This window comes from Pseudonaja textilis, chromosome 2 (assembly GCF_049901715.1).
Source record: "Pseudonaja textilis isolate UNSWEBS1 chromosome 2, rPseTex1.2, whole genome shotgun sequence".
Classification (NCBI taxonomy): domain Eukaryota; kingdom Metazoa; phylum Chordata; class Lepidosauria; order Squamata; family Elapidae; genus Pseudonaja; species Pseudonaja textilis.
Genome location: NC_141991.1, coordinates 74,772,378 through 74,791,159, shown reverse-complemented (window position 1 = coordinate 74,791,159; position 18,782 = coordinate 74,772,378). Strand labels below are relative to the sequence as shown.

At 39.3% G+C, this 18,782-nt stretch overlaps 1 protein-coding gene across 7 annotated transcripts in view; it reads right to left on the bottom strand.

The window, feature by feature from the left end:
• The window catches only part of MAPK9 (mitogen-activated protein kinase 9), a 43,730-nt gene extending 30,299 nt beyond the window's left edge, over positions 1-13,431 (bottom strand). For 2 of the 7 annotated variants that reach the window (XM_026696553.2, XM_026696551.2), the window contains exons 1-2: positions 13,290-13,419; positions 3,089-3,197 (exon numbers count right to left, since the gene is read on the bottom strand). The gene's annotated coding sequence lies outside the window, so the exon portion shown is untranslated. Of the gene's footprint in view, positions 1-3,088; positions 3,198-13,289 lie in introns of all 7 variants that reach the window. The other 5 variants (XM_087924329.1, XM_087924333.1, XM_087924332.1 and 2 more) reach the window with 4 other exon arrangements.
• Between the last annotated feature and the right edge of the window lie 5,351 nt (positions 13,432-18,782).

Sequence of the window (18,782 nt, the reverse complement as noted above, 5' to 3'; positions counted from 1 at the left end):
AATGGGGAAGCCAGATTCACTTAACAACTGCAATTATTCATTTAACAATCGTGTCAAAAAAGGTCTTAATGGGACAAAACTTACTTAACAACTGTCAAACAGAAGCAACAGAAGCAATGTCAAACAGAAGCAACATAAATTTTGGGCTTGACAGTGGTTGCAAATCAAGGACTACCTGTATGATCCACAGGTACAGAAATCCCATGCACTAGTAAAGACAATCTTAGAAGCCCTCACGATTTATAGCATCATGCTCTCATTCCATCACTAGAGGTGTTATTATAAGCTGCCCGTTCCTGATTTAAACTCAAATTCAGAACCAACTGTCCTTAGAAAGCCACTGAATCACAAGGAATACTTTTTAAATATGTTGCTAGCCATAGACCAATTTTTTGTTCTGTAGTAAAGACAATATCTGTATGGTTGGTTGCCAGGTGAGGAAAGAGAAGAGCTCCTCTGATGTAACTTTGCAACTCTGAACTGGCATCCACTCAGGCAAAAGAGATAGATTTCCACTGATCCTCCTGAATTCATGGATGTGTTCCTTGATGGGTCGTCCTCCCTGCTTTAGGTTGCTGAGCTCATCTTCCACGTAGAGATCCTCCTTTGCCTTCTCAAATCTTGCCTCAAGCAGTCGTAGGGAGTCATCTACATCCTACAGTTGGGGGGGGGGGCTTCCTCTTGTGGAGGGTTGCTAGCCATCCTCTTGCTTCTCCCACTAGCCCCTCAGAAATAGTATTCACCATGGCTCTGGGGGATAGGTAGAAATGTCCATGGTGTTCTAGGTGGATCTCAGTTGAATCAAGGAATAGAGCTAGCTGGTCTGGGTCCCCATCAAATTTCTCCTTGAACCGGGGCAGTTCATTGAGTACTGCTCTTCCCTCCTCCTGTCGCCTTCTGTAAGCCTGCACTTGAGGTGGCTGGCCTTCTTCCTCAGCTCTAATTTGCACAGGGGAGGGGACTGCGTGCTGTGTGGAGGAGGCACTGGCTGCACCTTTGGAGAAGGAGGGCTGTGGTCTCGCCTGCTTCTCCTCACTTCAAAGGGCTCTGTAAAAACTCCCCTCTGTTTTGGGCAGCGTGATGGGCCGTCATCCCGAATGGTGGCTCAGTCAAATTCCTCCCTCAGTTGCTCCATGGGTCTCCCCTGGGATTCCGTCAGGGACTTTGGGGCCCTGGTCTGTGCCCAGTCCCACATCCAATCCACTCTTCCCAGTTCACTCAAGGGCCTTCTCCCTTTTGGGGCCTGGGGTGGGGAAATTCAGCCTCAGAGGCTTTAGGAATTTTCTTTTTCCACCAGTACTTATCTGGTTTTCTTTCCTCCGTTGGAGCAGGTTTCTCCGCTTCAGAATTCAAGGGGGCTGACCTCCAGCTTTAATTATGCTATCAGCTTCTGTTTGCTTCAGGCTGGAGGTCAAGTCTGTTTCTCCTTCTGATAGCCTGCCCTCTGCCATGGCTGCCTGAGTTTCTCTCCACACACCCCAGAAGTTGGGGAGCGATTGAAGAAGCCTGGCCCCAGGGCCCCAGTAATACTGATTTATTATGAGAGTTGGCATGCTGTCAGGATTCCAGCAATCACCCTAATTAAATCATGATTCTCGAGCCAAACTTCAAAAAAACTTCAAAGGATTTATTAGAGGCGACATACTGGCATTGCCCTGTATGAAACCAATTCTGGCATACGTAATTTACAGTCATCTGTGACACTGTTTCCCCCCTCCCCTATGGGTGCCTCATAAACCAGATTCTCCAATTAAGCATGTTCACGGCCTGGGTGTCATCAATCACATTCTCTAATTAAATATATCCACAGGCAAAAGCCCTGGTAATTCAGTTACAATCTTTTAAAGTAAGTGTTGGAATGTACTTTCAATTTCAAACTGCTGCACTGCTCTTCTAGATTTTCTCCCCCCCCCCTCCTTTTTTATGGCAACTATGAAAACAGGCATAGGAATGTTTTATGAGTTAACAGCAACCATTGTGTTGAAACAACTGTTTTGCATGCCTTCAATGGTATTCTATGCACATTGGCAGAAGACAATTCTTTGAAATTATGTATTCAGGCAAAGGAAAGTAGTCTATCTTCATGCTTAGATTGGAATACTGAAGTACAGCAACTTGCTGTTCTGTGTCGTACTACTTTCCTCCAGTTATCAATTTATGTAGCTCCATAAACCAAAATAATGTCAAAGAAATCTTATATAACAAAAAGAAATGTTATAAATATTAATATAAAAATAGAAAGTTTTATTTCATATACCATGTAAAGTCTTAATGGCTGTATTTTCTAGGGTACTAACAAATGTGTGTATTTAAAAGTCTAATTAGCAATGAAATGTTTGGTAAGCAAGTCACTAATATTTTAAGAGGGAATATGCTTACAGATATGCAGAAAGCAAGAGAGATATCGCATGGACTCAACGCTTTAAAAATTATTGTTTTCAAACTAATGGCTAGTTTGAAATAACAGACTAGTTACTGTAATTGGGCATATCTACAAAAGGATGCTTTGCTTCAGGTGTCAAGTTTCAAGAAAAACACCCCCTTGGACCTGCTTTGCTAAGCAACAGGAACCCTTCATTTTTAAGAGAAGAGAAAAGCAGCCTTCCTCAGTATTCTCTAGCACTTGTAAAATTAAAAAAAGCCTTCTACAAACAACTGCACAAAAGCCTTTTCTGGATTGGGTGAGCGATACAGGCTCCTGCTTTTGAATATACTGGAGAATGCTAAGAGTAGGTAAGCTGCAAAAAAACCCTTTCCTTTTAGCAGTTAGCTGTAGTAGATGAAAAGATTACTATGCTTTATTTCACAGATGTTGCAACTTTGCAGAAGAAAAAAGCATAAAGAAATTTTAAGATGCTAAGAAGTATTCCAAGGTAAAAATTACTTCTTCCTTATCTTGCTAGAATCATATCTTTCCTTTGCAGCATGAAACAGTTTATTGACATAAATATGTATATCATGTATATATCCATGTATTATAGTTCAGAGCACTAATTTTTTTAGTAGAGAGGATGTTTTAGAACCTAAAAGTAGTTAATTATGTGCATTCTACCTCTTTGAAAATGTGTATTGCAAGGCATATGCTTACCACTTTTTTTTTTTTTGCTATTTTGAATATTAGGCCTGAAATTGTGATGGTCAAGCTTCAAGAATTCAGGTCTGTAATGTCCAAGCATCCAAAGCTGAAACAGGTAGCTCTGAAAGAACCAAGAAGAAAATTGAAAACAAGGGAATAAATGTGCAAGCAAACAGCTATTTTTAAATGTGATTTTCCCCTAACCATCAGCATGCTCCATCTGTCAATATCAAGAACATATCGTGTGTATTGTTTTCTATGCAATGAACAGATGCCAAGATACTGTTTGTATTCCTTCCTGTTTTCCATCAACCAGCTTCCTGTATATGCTGTACACTTTTCTACTACAATTGAATATGGACAAATAATTTTTTAATATCACTGACGTAAATTTGAATTGTACGCATAACTACATTCGTATCAACCTCAGAAATTTTGTGATTCCATTTTTCTCACTTTAAAAATTACATTTTAATATTTTTGGCAATTCAAAAGTATAGTATGTAAAGAAATTAAATCAAGAACCATGTCTTATATTAACAGGACATAATAACAGTATGCAGTTCTTATTATTTTTGTTAAATAGTCTAGGAAACTTCAAAGCAAAATCTTCTAATAGTGACTAAACTACAAACTACAGCTGGTCATGTATTAATCAAATAATGACTAAATCAAAAGTAAAGTACTGTTCCACGGCAAATGTATCAAATAGCTACTGTCACAAATCTATTGTGAAAACAACAGACTGTTAGTTTATTTTATGAAATATAATAAAAATCTTTATATGTTGATATGTACATTTACCTAGTAAAAACAACTTTTCTATTTTATGGGAAAACCTTTCCCAAATAGCAAAACATATTGAAGCCTATTTAAAAGACTGAAATCTTTCAATTTATAATGTATAAGAAGTAAAACAATGTGAGAATGATGAATATATGCATAGAGCTTGCTGTATTCCTTTTTGGGAATATGGGAAACCAAGGAACGGAACAAGAAATAATCAGCAAAATAAATTAAAGGCAAAAACTAATACATAAGAGAAATATAGTCCAAAGTTTACATGCTATTTATAACATTTCCCCAAATTTTTCCAATCTAACAGATCATCCTTGCTCCATCCTGTTCATACACAACTTCATACCTTATCATTGTTAAGCTTATCATCAACGTTTGTTTCCTCTCTGTAACCCTTTTCCTTCATATATTTGTTTTACAATTTGATTCTCATTGATCAATCTACTTCAATTTACTTCTGTACGTGATACAGTTTTGTATTTGATTTACAACAGTATTTAAAATTTGTGTGGTAATGTTAGCTTTACCACACAAAAAATCCAAGCACTCTATTCTACTACATTCAACTCAGCTTTATATTTCTCCTGAGATAACTACACTGACACACCCAATACAGAATGAACAAAACCAGGGTTTTTTTGTACATAGACACTTTTGCTACTTTTGACAAATATTCTTCACAACAAATTATATGCAATCTATTTATAAATATCAGCATTGTACACATAAATTATATCTGCAGCCCAATCCCCATCTTTAATTTCCATTTTCTATGAAGGTACACAAATTCATCTACTTGCTCTAGTTTTCATACGTATGTATCTTAAAAGCATCCGCTCCTCCTTAATTGTCATATCTATCATGATCTTCTATATATGTAAATTTCAGATCCAAATTCTTCATATTACTATGCCCTCTGCCTAATGTATATAACCTCCTCATTTAGCAACTGCATTCCATTCCAATGATTGTTGTTCAGTGATCACTAAGTGAATCAAAATACTGTTTATTCAGTAAATGACCAGCAAAGTTTGAAAAAAAATACATCAAAGTAAAATAAAATAGATGAGATAAAATATTAGTGTAACAAAGATAAAATAACAAAAATGTAGCATACACTACTAAAAATAAACCTAAGTGACAATAAAACAGAAGTTGTCATTTCTGAGACAGTTATATTTATTTTAATCAGGGCAACATGGAATTTGACTGCTACACATGAGAAAATGTCCTGGAAATTTAGATATTAAAGGCAGAATATAAGCAAACCTGACACTCCTGTGGAATTTACAATGTAATAACACAGGTGATCAAAATGGTTTTGATCTTCTTGTCACCACAGGGACAGTCAAATGCTCAGTTAATGGGATTTTGGAATATCTGCCTCGCAGCAGCACAGATGGTAAAATGTTATTCTGGCATTGAAAAATGCTATCCTCAGCTTGGGAAAAAAGTTAGACTTTGCTGATTCTTAAATGCCCTCATTAATCTAATTTCTGCCATGTTGGAGCAACCTATTAAGTCCAGCCTGAAATCCATATTCCTGATCACTGAGAGAAAAAGAGAGATACTGTGAAGAACACTGGTTGCTGCCATCTCATTCAGATAAAGATACATTATCCTATGCCTGAACTCTTTTGTTTCCTCACGGAATAGACATGATAGCTTGTTTAAGCTCTCATTTTCCTGAGCTGTTCCCCCTCACATAGGGAGTATAGCACTTTAAAAATGCTATTATTTAGAAGTTCAGTTCTATGCCTTAATTAGTTGATTAGACACCTTAGTTTTTTGATGCTGCTGCCAGAAGCTGACCAGAACTTAAATAGCTTTACACTGAAGGCTTTTGTTATAAGGGGCATAACATTTACTCTTAGTTTGCATCAGTTGGAAAATTATTTTTTACCATCATATTTTTGAATGGTCTCTAACCAAGGTGGTCACTAAATGAGGAGTGGATGTACTGCAAATTATTCACATACAAAAGTGTACACACATTCATATCTACAGAAAACACATCTCCTTACTCAATGTTGAACTATGTATTGTGCATTTTATTCCATTTCATCACATGCTTTACTTCTATCATTCATGTCTTTCAACATGCAATAAGCATTCAACAACCAACTTGCAAATTGCATTCACATTACATAGCTGAAGCCAACATGCACTTTTCCTATATCAACAAACATACAACAAACTTTTTCATAACTATACATTTTTCAGTGCTATGTATTACCCCTTTTAGGAACAATAAGAACAAAAATACAAGGCCACAGTATTAACAATTGTCTGCCTCTAATGCAGAGAATATTAACCTTGATATTAGCAGTCTACAGTATATTCTTATAGTATCAAATCAGTATTTTAATCTTACTTTCTATTAAAATTAGAAAAAAAACTGTTAACATTACTAGATGTTGAACTGAGTTGTAAATCTAGGCTTAATTTTTTAATGTTCATATGGCAGATAGTTCTCAACTTACAACTAGTCATTTAATGCCTTCAAAGTCATGAGAATTTAAAAATCTACTTATAACATATCCTCAAAGTTACGCTGGCACAGAATCACGTGGTCCCATGTCAGGCACTAGACAACTGGTTGCAATGTCCCATGCTCATGTGACTATGATTTGCAAAGTTTCTTTTTTGCCAATTTCAGTGACTAAGAACAGAAGAAAAAGTATAATAAACTTTAAAAGTAGCAAGTCTATAAGATCATAGAAGATAAGGATGCTTCAGATCTCTGCTCTGATGCAACAATACCTAATTAGACCTTTTCTGTTGCTCTGCCTGACCTTTAAAATAATGATGATCCTCTTAGTCTTCTGTAGAGCTTTAAAGATCTGGCTTTTCTCCTCCAATGAATCCGTACTGTGAACATGTATTCCCCCCATTTTATTGTTCTTTTTCTGATATTTAGAATATCAGAATCATCAACTTAAATAAATGACTCCAACAAATAAAAAATAGGAGATAAAAATCTCTGTTACATAATTAATCTTACTTCCAACTGAACTATTTAACATATCAATAGTCTATACTAATTTAAAAGACAGCTATAAATCTCACACAAGTGACTCCAAATATTGCCAGGCAGAGCCTATTGCATTAAACAATTAATACAGCTTCAATGGTTAATTCCTAACCTTTTTCTATTGATATGTATTTTAAATAACACTTCATAGGCACAAAAGAGAGATGGGATAGTGGCTACACAAAAGAAAGTTAGGCAGAAGTTTTCTTGAAAGTTAAGCCTGTCAAAATTAATGAATTTCCTAAATGAATATGTGGGGGAGTCTGTCACCGAATAGTGAGATTTATCTCATTATACACTGCTCAAAAAAATAAAGGGAACACAAAAATAAGACATCCTAGATCTGAATGAAATATTCTTATTAAATACTTCGTTCATTACGAAGTTGAATGTGCTGACAACAAAATCACACAAAAATTATCAATGGAAATCAAATTTAGCAACCCATGGAGGTCTGGATTTAGAGTTACACTCAAAATTAAAGTGGAAAAAAACACTACAGGCTGATCCAACTTTGATGTAATGTCCTTAAAACAAGTCAAAATGAGGCTCAGTAGCGTGTGTGGCCTCCACGTGCCTGTATGACCTCCCTACAACGCCTGAGCATGTTCCTGATGAGGTGGCTGATGGTCTCCTGAGGGATCTCCTCCCACACCTGGACTAAAGCATCCCCCAACACCTGGACAGTCTGTGGTGCAACGTGGCGTTGGTGGATGGAGACATGATGTCCCAGATGTGCTCAATTGGATTCAGGTCTGGGGAACGGGCAGGCCAGTCCATAGCATCAATGCCTTCATCTTGCAGGAACTGCTGACACACTCCAGCCACATGAGGTCTAGCATTGTCTTGCATTAGGAGGAACCCAGGGCCAACCACACCAGCATATGGTCTCACAAGGGGTCTGAGGATCTCATCTCGGTACCTAATGGCAGTCAGGCTACCTCTGGAGAGCACAGGGAGGGATGTGAGGCCCCCTAAAGAAATGCCACCCCACACCATTACTGACCCACTGCCAAACCGGTCATGCTGGAGGATGTTGCAGGCAGCAGAACATTCTCCATGGCGTCTCCAGACTCTGTCACATCTGTCACATGTGCTCAGTGTGAAGAGCGCCAGTGGCGAATTTGCCAATCTTGGTGTTCTCTGGCAAATGCCAAATGTGCTGCACGGTGTTGGGCTGTAAGCACAACCACCTGTGGACATTGGGCCCTCATACCACCCTCATGGAGTCTGTTTCTGACCATTTGAGCAGCCACATGCACATTTGTGGCCCACTGGAGGTCATTTTGCAGGGATCTGGCAGTGCTCCTCCTGTCCCTCCTTGCACAACAGCAGAGGTAGCTGTCCTGATGCTGGGTTGTTGCCCTCCTACAGCCTCCTCCATGTCTCCTGATGTGGCCTGTCTCCTGGTAGCGCCTCCATGCTCTGGACACTACGTTGACAGACACAGCAAACCTTGCCACAGCTCGCATTGATGTGTCACCCTGGATGAGCTGCACTACCTGAGCCACTTGAGTGGGTTGTAGACTCCGTCTCATACTACCACTAGAGTGAAAGCACTGCCAGCATTCAGAAGTGACCAAACCATCAACCACAGGAACTGAGAAGTGGTCTGTGGTCACCCCCTGCAGAACCACTCCTTTATTGGGGATGTCTTGCTAACTGCCTATGCTTTCCACCTGTTGTCTATTCCATTTGCACAACAGCATGTGAAATTGATTGTCAGTGTTGCTACCTAAGTGGACAGTTTGATTTCACAGAAGTGTGATTCACTTGGAGTACATTGTGTTGTTTAAGTGTTCCCTTTATTTTTTTGAGCAGTGTAGTATAGCATAAATACTACTTTATTAATGAACTAACATTTAATATAAAACAGCACTTCAAGATAAAGTAGATTAATATATTTTTTATCCAAGAATACTGAAAAAGATGCTAGTATTCTTTTGTTTTTGTGAGAGGTTTTGTATGTTTTTATATGAATGGAAAGCCCTTGCACATAACTGGAAGCATGGAAATATATCAGCTTACATTATTTTTTCACATTTTTAAAAAATAGTGCTCTAGAGAAATAAAAATAATTGTGATATGTCTATACTGCATGCCCAAAGGCTCTCAGCATATTTTCTTTTCTTTTATATCCCCAATGTTTTACACTATTCTTGTTTTTCAAAATTATTTGCTTGGCCTGCTATTTGATTCTGAAAGGGCTCTTTACAAAGCAGGAAAATGAGAGCTCTTCCTCTCTCTCCTCTGTGCCAAACTAGAGAGGACACTGAATACACAGGTATTTGAAAAGGCTATTTAATACTGCCCCTTTTATTAGAAAGGAAACCCAGTGGTGAGAAGAGGTAATCAAATAATAATTAGCAATTGTTCCTCCTTTTCTCTGTCCCACAGCTGATGCTGAAAGAAAACAAGAAACCAGGAAGTCTCCAGCTCCTCCCCTAATATAACAGTTTGTTAGTGAAAATGAAAAAGAAGTGTGGAAACAAGAGAGGGCAGCACCAGCTTTTATTCTTTCTTTCTTCCTTGGCCTCTGTGGGTAGTGCAGGGAGGAAAGGAATCTGCTGAGAAAAGGACAAAAATCTCAGGCCACCATCACCCTCCATGCTAAGCAGCAGAGAGGGTTTGAATATATTAGAAATATGCCTTATACTGAGTCAGAGTATTGGTCCAATTAATTCCAACACTGAACATATCAACAGAAAGCAATTTTTAGTGGTTTAAAGGAGTGCTTTTCATCTTACCTGACTGAAAATGTTCCAATGTAGTTAATATAGTCAACAACTGAACTATTATCCCCACTCCATCCAACTCAGTATAATTGAGCATTGTAGCCTAAGTTGCTTGCCTCCCCTGATGTTACCACATGTTTCTTCAACAATATCAGAAATTCCGAACCAGTATCAGAAAATATAGTAAATTGGCTCAGCCTGGACTAAATCCATTGCAAGACTTGCATGGTTCTTCACCTGCTATTTGCCCTTCCCAAGGAAGGCAAACCTCACTGGTTGGTTTTGGTGTGAACCAGTCACCAATGCCTGACTTTTCCTTTTAGCAATTACTCCCGCCTCAATAGCTCCTGTTTCTTTTGATTCCCCCAAAATTTGTACAAACAAATGACTTTACTTCCCCTTCACAACTATCTTCTCTGACATTAACACAGACACTTCTTTTTTCTTCTTCTTATAGTATCATCATAACTCTGAGGATACAATTCAGTTAGTCCTCGCTTATGACCATAACTGGGACCAGTAACTCCCTTGCAAGCAATGCGGTCATTATGTAAGATATTACATGACTGTGACTTGTGATTTTACTGCTGTCTTCTCCACTGACTCTGCTTGTAATCGTAAATGCTCACCAGATGTGAAGCACTCAAATCTTGATCATCGGACCATGGGGATGAGTTTATAAAATTCATAAAATTACTTTTTCAGCACTATAATTTTGAATGGTCACTAAACAGAGCAATCAAAGCAATAGAGAAGTTGGTTTTCTTTCATTCCTATCTTTCTCAGTAAGATAATAGAAACTCTATCAGGAAACAACGCACGGTTCAGCTTCACAACATTAAAGCAGCTCATTCCTTGGATGCAATTTAATTGGGGGATAAAGAGAGGGAAAAATAAATAAATAAAATAACAACAGGGTGTGTCAAATATATATTGGAAATGTAATCAATGTGAAGATACTTTTTACCATCTTTGGTGGACATGCAAGACATCTATGAAATATAGGTTCAGATATATATTAAGATAATTCTTAAAATAAATGTACAATTGAAATCAGGGGGATTTTCTTTTAGGTTTGATAAATAGAAATGGGATTTTGTTTTTAAATATGACAACAACAGCAAGACTTTTGTATGCAGAGTGATAGAGAAACTTACAAATTCCCACAATAGAAGAATGAATGATAAGGTTAATGGAGTTGGCAAAGATGGAAAAACTGATTGCTTTCATTAAAGAAGATTTAGTCTAACTTTGTTTTTACTTGAAAACCTCATGGATTTTTTTGCTTGAAACAGAAATAATTATAAGATGTAGAAGTATAAGACGTAAAAGGGGGGCGGTGCTCAATTTTTTAAAAGAGCTTTAGATAGAAAGGTACATTATGGGACTTTCACCTTTACTTTAAGGACACCAAAAACAAAAAAAGCAGCTACACTCACATTATTAACCTAAATACTACTCTGATCCTCAAATAAGATTGGGTTCAATCAAGTGAATCCTTCATAAAATCTAGGTTGCTCTTAAAATCAGATATAATATATTCTTATTGTTGCATTGGCCAAGTCATAGAATGCAAAGTAGCATACTATATAAAGAAGAAAAGCTGAAGGATTGCATAGAAGAAGTGACAACAGCTTTAACACATATTTTTCCTGAATAGCATAGTTTTGGGAATGAGTGTTAAGAAAAGCATGTTAATTACAGGAAAAAAAATACCTTATCCTACCAATTCCTCATGCTCATGTTTTCTGAGTTCTGTTCCTTCAGATAACAGCAACATCAGTATATTTTGTTCACTCACTCACCGTTCCTCTTATTAATGGGTGAAGCAACAGGATTGTGACAGGAACACCATTCTCTACCACATAAATCTGGACTCCTACACTTCTGGGTAGCAAAATGGTACAGCTACTGTCAGTAAACTGAATTTTCTCGGAGGGCAAGTAACTTGTCAGAGGCCTGTAATCTAGCAATTTCCTGAGATTTTCTGGACAGGAAAAGCTATGTAATCATGGTTGCTGCTGTCTAATTTCTCGCTTGCCAACTTAGCTTCACATTTTGGGCAATATATGCAGATGTTTAAAAGGGACACTGAGAATGAGTCAACCCCCAAAATAAGGTAACTTTCCAGTTTCCTTAATATGCAGAACAAAGAAGAGCAAACAAATAAGAGAGGCGTTATCAAGAGAAGACTTTATTTGGAGGAGGAACAGTCAACCTTCTTTCCCTTGGTGATAATGGACCCCTGAAGTGATTAAGTGTAATCTTCCCAACACCATTCAAAATGATAGTACATCTGAATATATAGATAGTAAGTGACACCATCCTTCTGAGATTTCCCTGTATGCTGTCTAGGTAAAGAGAGAAACGACAACTGCTCTTGCTTTCTCAATGGGCAGAACTGAGGTCAGCCCTCCTTTTCCTGTTATAACCAAAGCTGCACCCTTTAAAAGACAGGAACAGGAGTTACTGCTGCTTTTGCTTACCTATTCCTTAACTCTTATAAGCAATAAAATGTTTGGGAAAACTAAAAAGAAAAAAAATCTCACCTTGGAGAGAGAGGACATTATGGGGAGGATTTCCTGCCAAGAGGTCCCTCACCCTGCCGTTTGTTTCTACTATCGAAAATTTAAAAAGGAAATAAGATGAGATTCTATTCACTGTGTACATCTCTCTCTTCTATGATTGGTTCAGAGTGGAAGAGATGATGGCTTGAAATATGTTTGACCTCTCATGTAGTTCAGTTATCAGTTTATTTTTTTTCTCTCTCTAAGGTGACCCTTGGCAGAATAGAAACCTGTCAGTTCAAAAGCATGGCTTCTTGATATGATATAAATAAAACCATCCCCAACTCAAGACTTGGAAATGATTTACCTCGCCATGCCTTTTCTGCACAAGATCCTGCTCTGTGAGGCTGAAAAGGGTTAACAGAAAAACATGGGTGCAAAGGAATGACTTTTCCTGCTTGGCCCTCACGATTCTGAAATCATTTGCCCCCAAAAGTTGTTCAACCCCTCTGTAATGCCTCTGAGGGTAGATCGGAGTGATCTACCCTCCGATCAATCACTCCAGTTGACAGACAGAGCAGCAGCAGCCACCAACACCCCTCGGACGAGCTGCCAATAGCAAAAGGAAAGGACACAGCGCCAAGGGAGAGGCAGGGATGTAGACCGAACCGGGCGTTAACATATGCTCGTCCGTACCGAGACAAGGGCTCGGGTCCAGTCGGGCCGACGATGCCTGACGGCTCCTTCAGACGGCCAGGACTGGGGCTCTGTCCCCACGGACCCGAGTACCCGAGTTTGCTTCACCCGTGACGGGCTCTGCGCAAGGGCGACCGAGGGCCCCCTTTCCAGACACCAGAGCGCAGAAGAGGCGCGCCGCGGCAACAGGGCGGGGGGAGCGCAAGGGCAGGAAGCCGCCTTGGGAGCCCCAAGCGGAGCCTCTGCTGTACCCGCGCCCAGCCAAGGAGGCCAAAGGGGCGACGCGATGCCGGGAAAACTTTCCAGGCAAACCGCCGGGTGGGGGATGGGGGGCGCTAAAGCCCTAGAGGGGCGCTGCTCCTGCCACTGTCATCGCTAAACCCCCTCGGCCGCCCCGCCTTGCCCGCCCCGCGGAGAGCCTCACCCCTCCGCTCCCGCCTCACCTCCTCTGGTGCCCCCGGGCGAGCCGCTTCGCGTCTTTATCGAGCTCTCGTACACTCTCGAGCCGCAATGGCCTCCCTCAGCGCCTCACAGGCCGCACCAGAACCAGGCATGCTGACGATTGGCCGTGCCACCCAATCGGCGCGGAGGTTCGGCGAGTGTCTACCAACCAGCTTTCGGAGGCGAGTCCGAAGACCACTATATAAAGTAGGCGCGACAGGCGCCTTCTTCTTAAGAGGGCGGGGGGCGGGGGGGGGGATTTGCTCCTGAGGGCCGAAGTGATTTGAGACTGGGAGGCTGAAATGCCACACGTCTTGTGCGTGACTTTGGCGAAGACGAGTTTTCTGATTCGGTTGCTCGGTTTGAAAGTACATCATGACTAATGTCCGATCCCCGGTAATCGTCCACTTTTCACAACAACAGAAACGGTACATACCAGCATAAGAGTACAGGAAAAATTGCTCTGTTCTTAATGCACTAATTTAGCTTAATTATGGCATGAGGTAGGGTAAATGCCAGTAGGATGGGCAGAAATAGCTATTGTGAACTACTGTATTTACCTGTAGTTTTCTCATACCCCCTTTTCTGTTAAGATATAATACTTCTAAACTGATATACTCGGGTCAGGTTCACATAATAGTCTAGATTAAAATGTGATTGGATATATATACACACACACAGAGAGAGATATTTGTTTTCTTAAGTTTTCGCGGGTACTTACATGTATGGCATTCGGCTTTGTTCGGGTATTTTCCCATGTCATTGTAGTTGTGCTTTTAAAGTTGTAGCAACCTTTTGGCAGAATCTCACACAGATGAACACTATACAGAAGCCTGATGATGGCAGATGAGATTCTGCCGAAACGTTGATACAACTTTAAAAGCACAACTACAATGACATGGGAAAATACCTGAACAAAGCTGAATGCCATACATACATACATACATACATACATACATACATACATACATACGTGTGTGTGTGTGTGTATCCATTTCATGTATTCATAACCATGTTTATATTTATACCTGTTATCAAATAATCGCTTGACAAATAAATAAAAAATATTGTGATATAGTGTGCTATCTAATGACACGTGTCATTGAAAAATGTTGGCATATATACCTCTTTTTAGGAATTACCCAAATGTCCCTGAAGTGTTGCCCAATTAAGTATTTTGATCATTAGACATTCTTTTTATTTATTTATTTTCCCACTTATCTTACATACAATAATCCTGGGTGGTTTATAGCAAAAATTTAAAAAAGAAACATGAATTCAAACAAAGGAGGGAGGATTTAGCCCATGCAACTATATAGCTGCCTTCAGTTGAACTCCCATGTTTTTGCTTCAACATTTGGCAAGAGTCTATTGTACCAAACCCACATCTTCAAAACCATGAATACAAAATCAAGGCTGCCTTACTCGGAACATCACAAGAGGTATTTGCTGCAGGCACACTTTATCTCCTTACTCGTCATTTATGTACAACAAAATACAAACTAAGAATGTAACTCCATGAGAAATTTATCCCTTTGGTATGCTTAATGCTACCTTTAAAAGCAAATAATAAAGGCATCTGATGTGCTACGGACAGTAGAGTGCTTTTTGCCAGCACTTGAAGCCCCTAGTTTCCCTCTGACAGTGCCACCTCTACATTTGGCTACCTGGCAGTGGGCACAACATATTCTTGGCAAGTAAGGCAATGGTTATTTGGTATCTTTTTCTTACTACAACAAGGACCTTCTGTCTGTACCACCCTGACCTCTACACAGGCAAATGATTGGTCTTAGAAAGAACAGCTATCTCATCTGATTGTTCATCTGCTCATCCTATTGCTCACTCCCTAGAGAATAAACATTAGGTAATGGCTACTTCTCTCTTGAAATTCTCATTTGTCTTCTTTTACTTCAGAGCCTCTCCTTCTCTACAGACAAGGCAATGGAAACTATTGTGCCTCCCAGAACATGTTTGATGTGGGGAATAAAAGGTGGTCTTCCCTGACATGAGGCAGTAAGGGAAGGAATAAATGAAAATGAGCAAGTACAATATGGTTGCTCATTTGAATAACAGTCATAATCTCTTCTGATCCCATACCCTCTTCCTAGTTGGTATGAAGAATTAGGCTAGCTATTGCACTACTCTGAAACAGGTTGCTTAAGAGAGATAGGAATAACCACTTTCCTCAGTTATGCTAAGAAGCTGCAGGATTTAATAGATGAGAGGTGAGACTTCAGAAGATTCTTGCATTGGAAATCTCTGTACCTCCTCCCCCCCCCCCAAAAAATATTTAAGTTTCAGGGTTGGAAGAGGGATTGATTTGTTTTAATTATGGGTATTTATTTGCCCAGTACCAAGGTGGTGCTGTTGTGTATGGTTTTTGAAATGTGGGTTGAAGTTTATACACTTCATAGAAAAGTATAGATACGTACATTTTTATAAAAGGACTACTGAGATCCAAGAATGTCTTTGGGAAGATCTAGTGAAATGATAGAAAATACAAATTGGTGGTAAAGGAGATTCAGAGAAAGAATGATAGAGATCGTACGGATACAAAACTGTTACACTGCTCTATTGTACTCTATTTAAAATACCTTCATTCTTTCCTTCCTTCCTTCCTTCCCTCCTTCCTTCCTTTCCCAGAGGAAGTGGCTGATTAAGATAGCATTTGGGCAGAAAGATTTTCAGCAGCTGTTTTAGTGGCTTTTCAAAAATAATGATTGTCTAGTCCAAATATTTGAAACCAGACTGTTCTTTAGGCTGGTGGCATCATTTTTGTTAACAAGGAGAGAATGAAAGGAAATGTCTGTGAGATATTCTTGTACAGTAAAAGTTGCCTCAGGGAACACTGTAAGAAAATCCTTAATCTCCCACTTACAAGTGTACTTTAACAGCTAGACTTTCAGGGTCTACCCCCCAGCTGCTTTACTTCCCACATATATAAGTTAATTTTTTTTTTTTAAAAAGCAACCTACCTTCTGATTGGGGCTGTTAAGTTCTTGGTCTTGATTGTTGGTGCCTGCCAAGGTGTGCTTTTTATTATTTTATTTTTAAGGTGCATTTCTACAGGCTATGGAGGGTCATCTTTTCAAAGGCAAGGATGTTGGTCATCCTTGACTCAAAGCCAAATATGAAAATCTATCAAACTTTTCTGTTTTTCTGTTGTAAATGATGAAAACAGTAGGCGGTTTGCAACCTAATGTCATGGGCACCAGTATATTCAGGAGTACTTCCTGCAGTCCCCACTACATATTGCAGAGAACTGTTGGTTTACGGTAGCCCAAAATTAGGAGATGCCTCATAGCACCTTTTCTGATTAACACATTTTTTAAACAGAATTACCAAGTTGCAAGGGACCTTGGAGGTCTTCTAGTCCAACCCCTTCTAGTCCAAAGCCTATACTATTTCAGACAAATTTATTAAAAGGCATTGTTTCCTCAAATTTTAGTTCACTTCATCAGATTTATGCAGTAGTTGATTTTAAAAGGATATCAACAAAACTTGGGAGAGAAATTGTGATTATACAGGTTACATGTGAGACACATTACAAGTATCACCTCTCTTACTTAAGACCTAGCCCAGGAGATAGACTTCAAGGTCACTATTTAATAATAAAACTCGTCAGCCTTATCCATGCTGGCATGAATAGTCAATACCCCAGAAGATAGGCTGAAGATACAGAAGGATCTTGACATACTTGAACACTGGGCTCTATCTAACCAAATGAAATTCAATAGTGAGGAAAGTAGTTACATTTAGACAAGAAAAACCAAATGCACAGGTATAAACAGGTGGCACCATGCTCAGTTATAGTAACAGAGAGAGGAATCTTGGAGTCCCACTGGACTCCAAATATGAGTCACTTAAATGAGTCAGCAATGTGCTGCAGCTGCCAAAAAAACCCAATGCATTAAGGCTGCATTAACAGGCACAGAATCAAGATCATGTGAAGTGTTAATACCTCTTTATAATGCCTTGGAATACACACTTGGAATACTGCATCCAGTTTTGGTTACCACGATATTAAGATGTTGAGACTAAGAGTGCAGAGAAGAGCAACAAAGATGATTAGGGGACTCGAGGCTAAAACATATGAAGAATGGTTGCAGGATGAGTTTGGCTAGTTTAATGAAAAGAAAGATTAGGGGTGATTCCAATATCGTAGGGGCTGCACCAAAGAAGACAGGGTCAACCTATCAAAAGCACCTGAAGGCAGGACAAGAAGCAATGGGTGGAAACTAATCAATGAGAGAACCAGCCTAGAACTAAGAAATTTCCTGACAATTGATCAGCGGAACAAGTTGCCTCTAGAATTTGGGGCTTCTCCATCTACTGGGGATTTTTAATTAGAGATTGGACAAGTATTTATCTGAAATTGTATACGGATTCCTTGAGCAGGGGTTTGGAGTAGACCTCCCAGGTCCCTTCCGGCTGTGTTATGCTGCTATCTCAGGTCTTAACACAATGGGATTTTAACAGATTATACATACCAATCAATGAGTATTTGCAATGCCTCTAGTGTGCAACCTGCATCTGTATCACCACTGTTTCTCTGCCTACATGCTCCCGGTGGATACCTTTTTTTTAAAACAAGAACCAATTAGGTGTAGTCATTAAGATACTAAACTAGAAACTGGGAGACTGGGTGTTCTAGTCCTCCCTTATGCATCAAAGGCAATCAGGTAATTTTGGGCCAGTCATTCTCTCTTAGCCCAACCTACCTCAAGGAGTTTTTGTGGGGGGACATAGGATTTGTATGTTGCTTTGAATTGCACAAAATAAAGATGGGATATAAATCTAATTAGCAACAAAGCTACATCAGTTCAACCACTCCAGACATTTGATTATGTCAGTTACAACTCGCTAAAGGGTATGTTAATGAAACGGGTGCATTGGAAAGGTACCAGACTCATTTTTAATCCCTATTTAATCCCTATAAAGACTTGTCCTAAAGTGGGAAGTTAATATGAAACAAACAAAAATGTCAGTCTCTAGCATCATCTATATTGCATTTATAAAGTATTTCAGCCTGAAACACATCCCTATATATATTTTTATATGATACAGTTTAAAATTGTGTGTACGTGCCCAGGTGGAACAGAAGGTAGGGCAATGGAAGCATCCTGGCAAGTCAAGAGCAACAGGAGGGATCAAAATAATCAATTCCACCTCTAATAAATGGGATTTTTCCACCTGACTAAATTAAAAGTATAGCAAGTCCTCAACACCACATGCATCTATGAGAACAGTCTCATTCTCTATTCTATGAACACCTGAAGGCCTATGTCCTTCCAAGACCCTTAGATACAGGACTCAGACCCTAACTAGAATCCCACTGGGGATTGGGGTTTGCGTTCTTTCCAACAGTTTTCCCAAATTTTTGCTTACAATCTGCCACTGACTCCAGATTTTAAAAATCAAGCGTGATCCATTCTGCTTAGTCACAGAATATTGTAGACAGCTTTTGTACGTAACCGTTCTAATAAAAAAAAAAT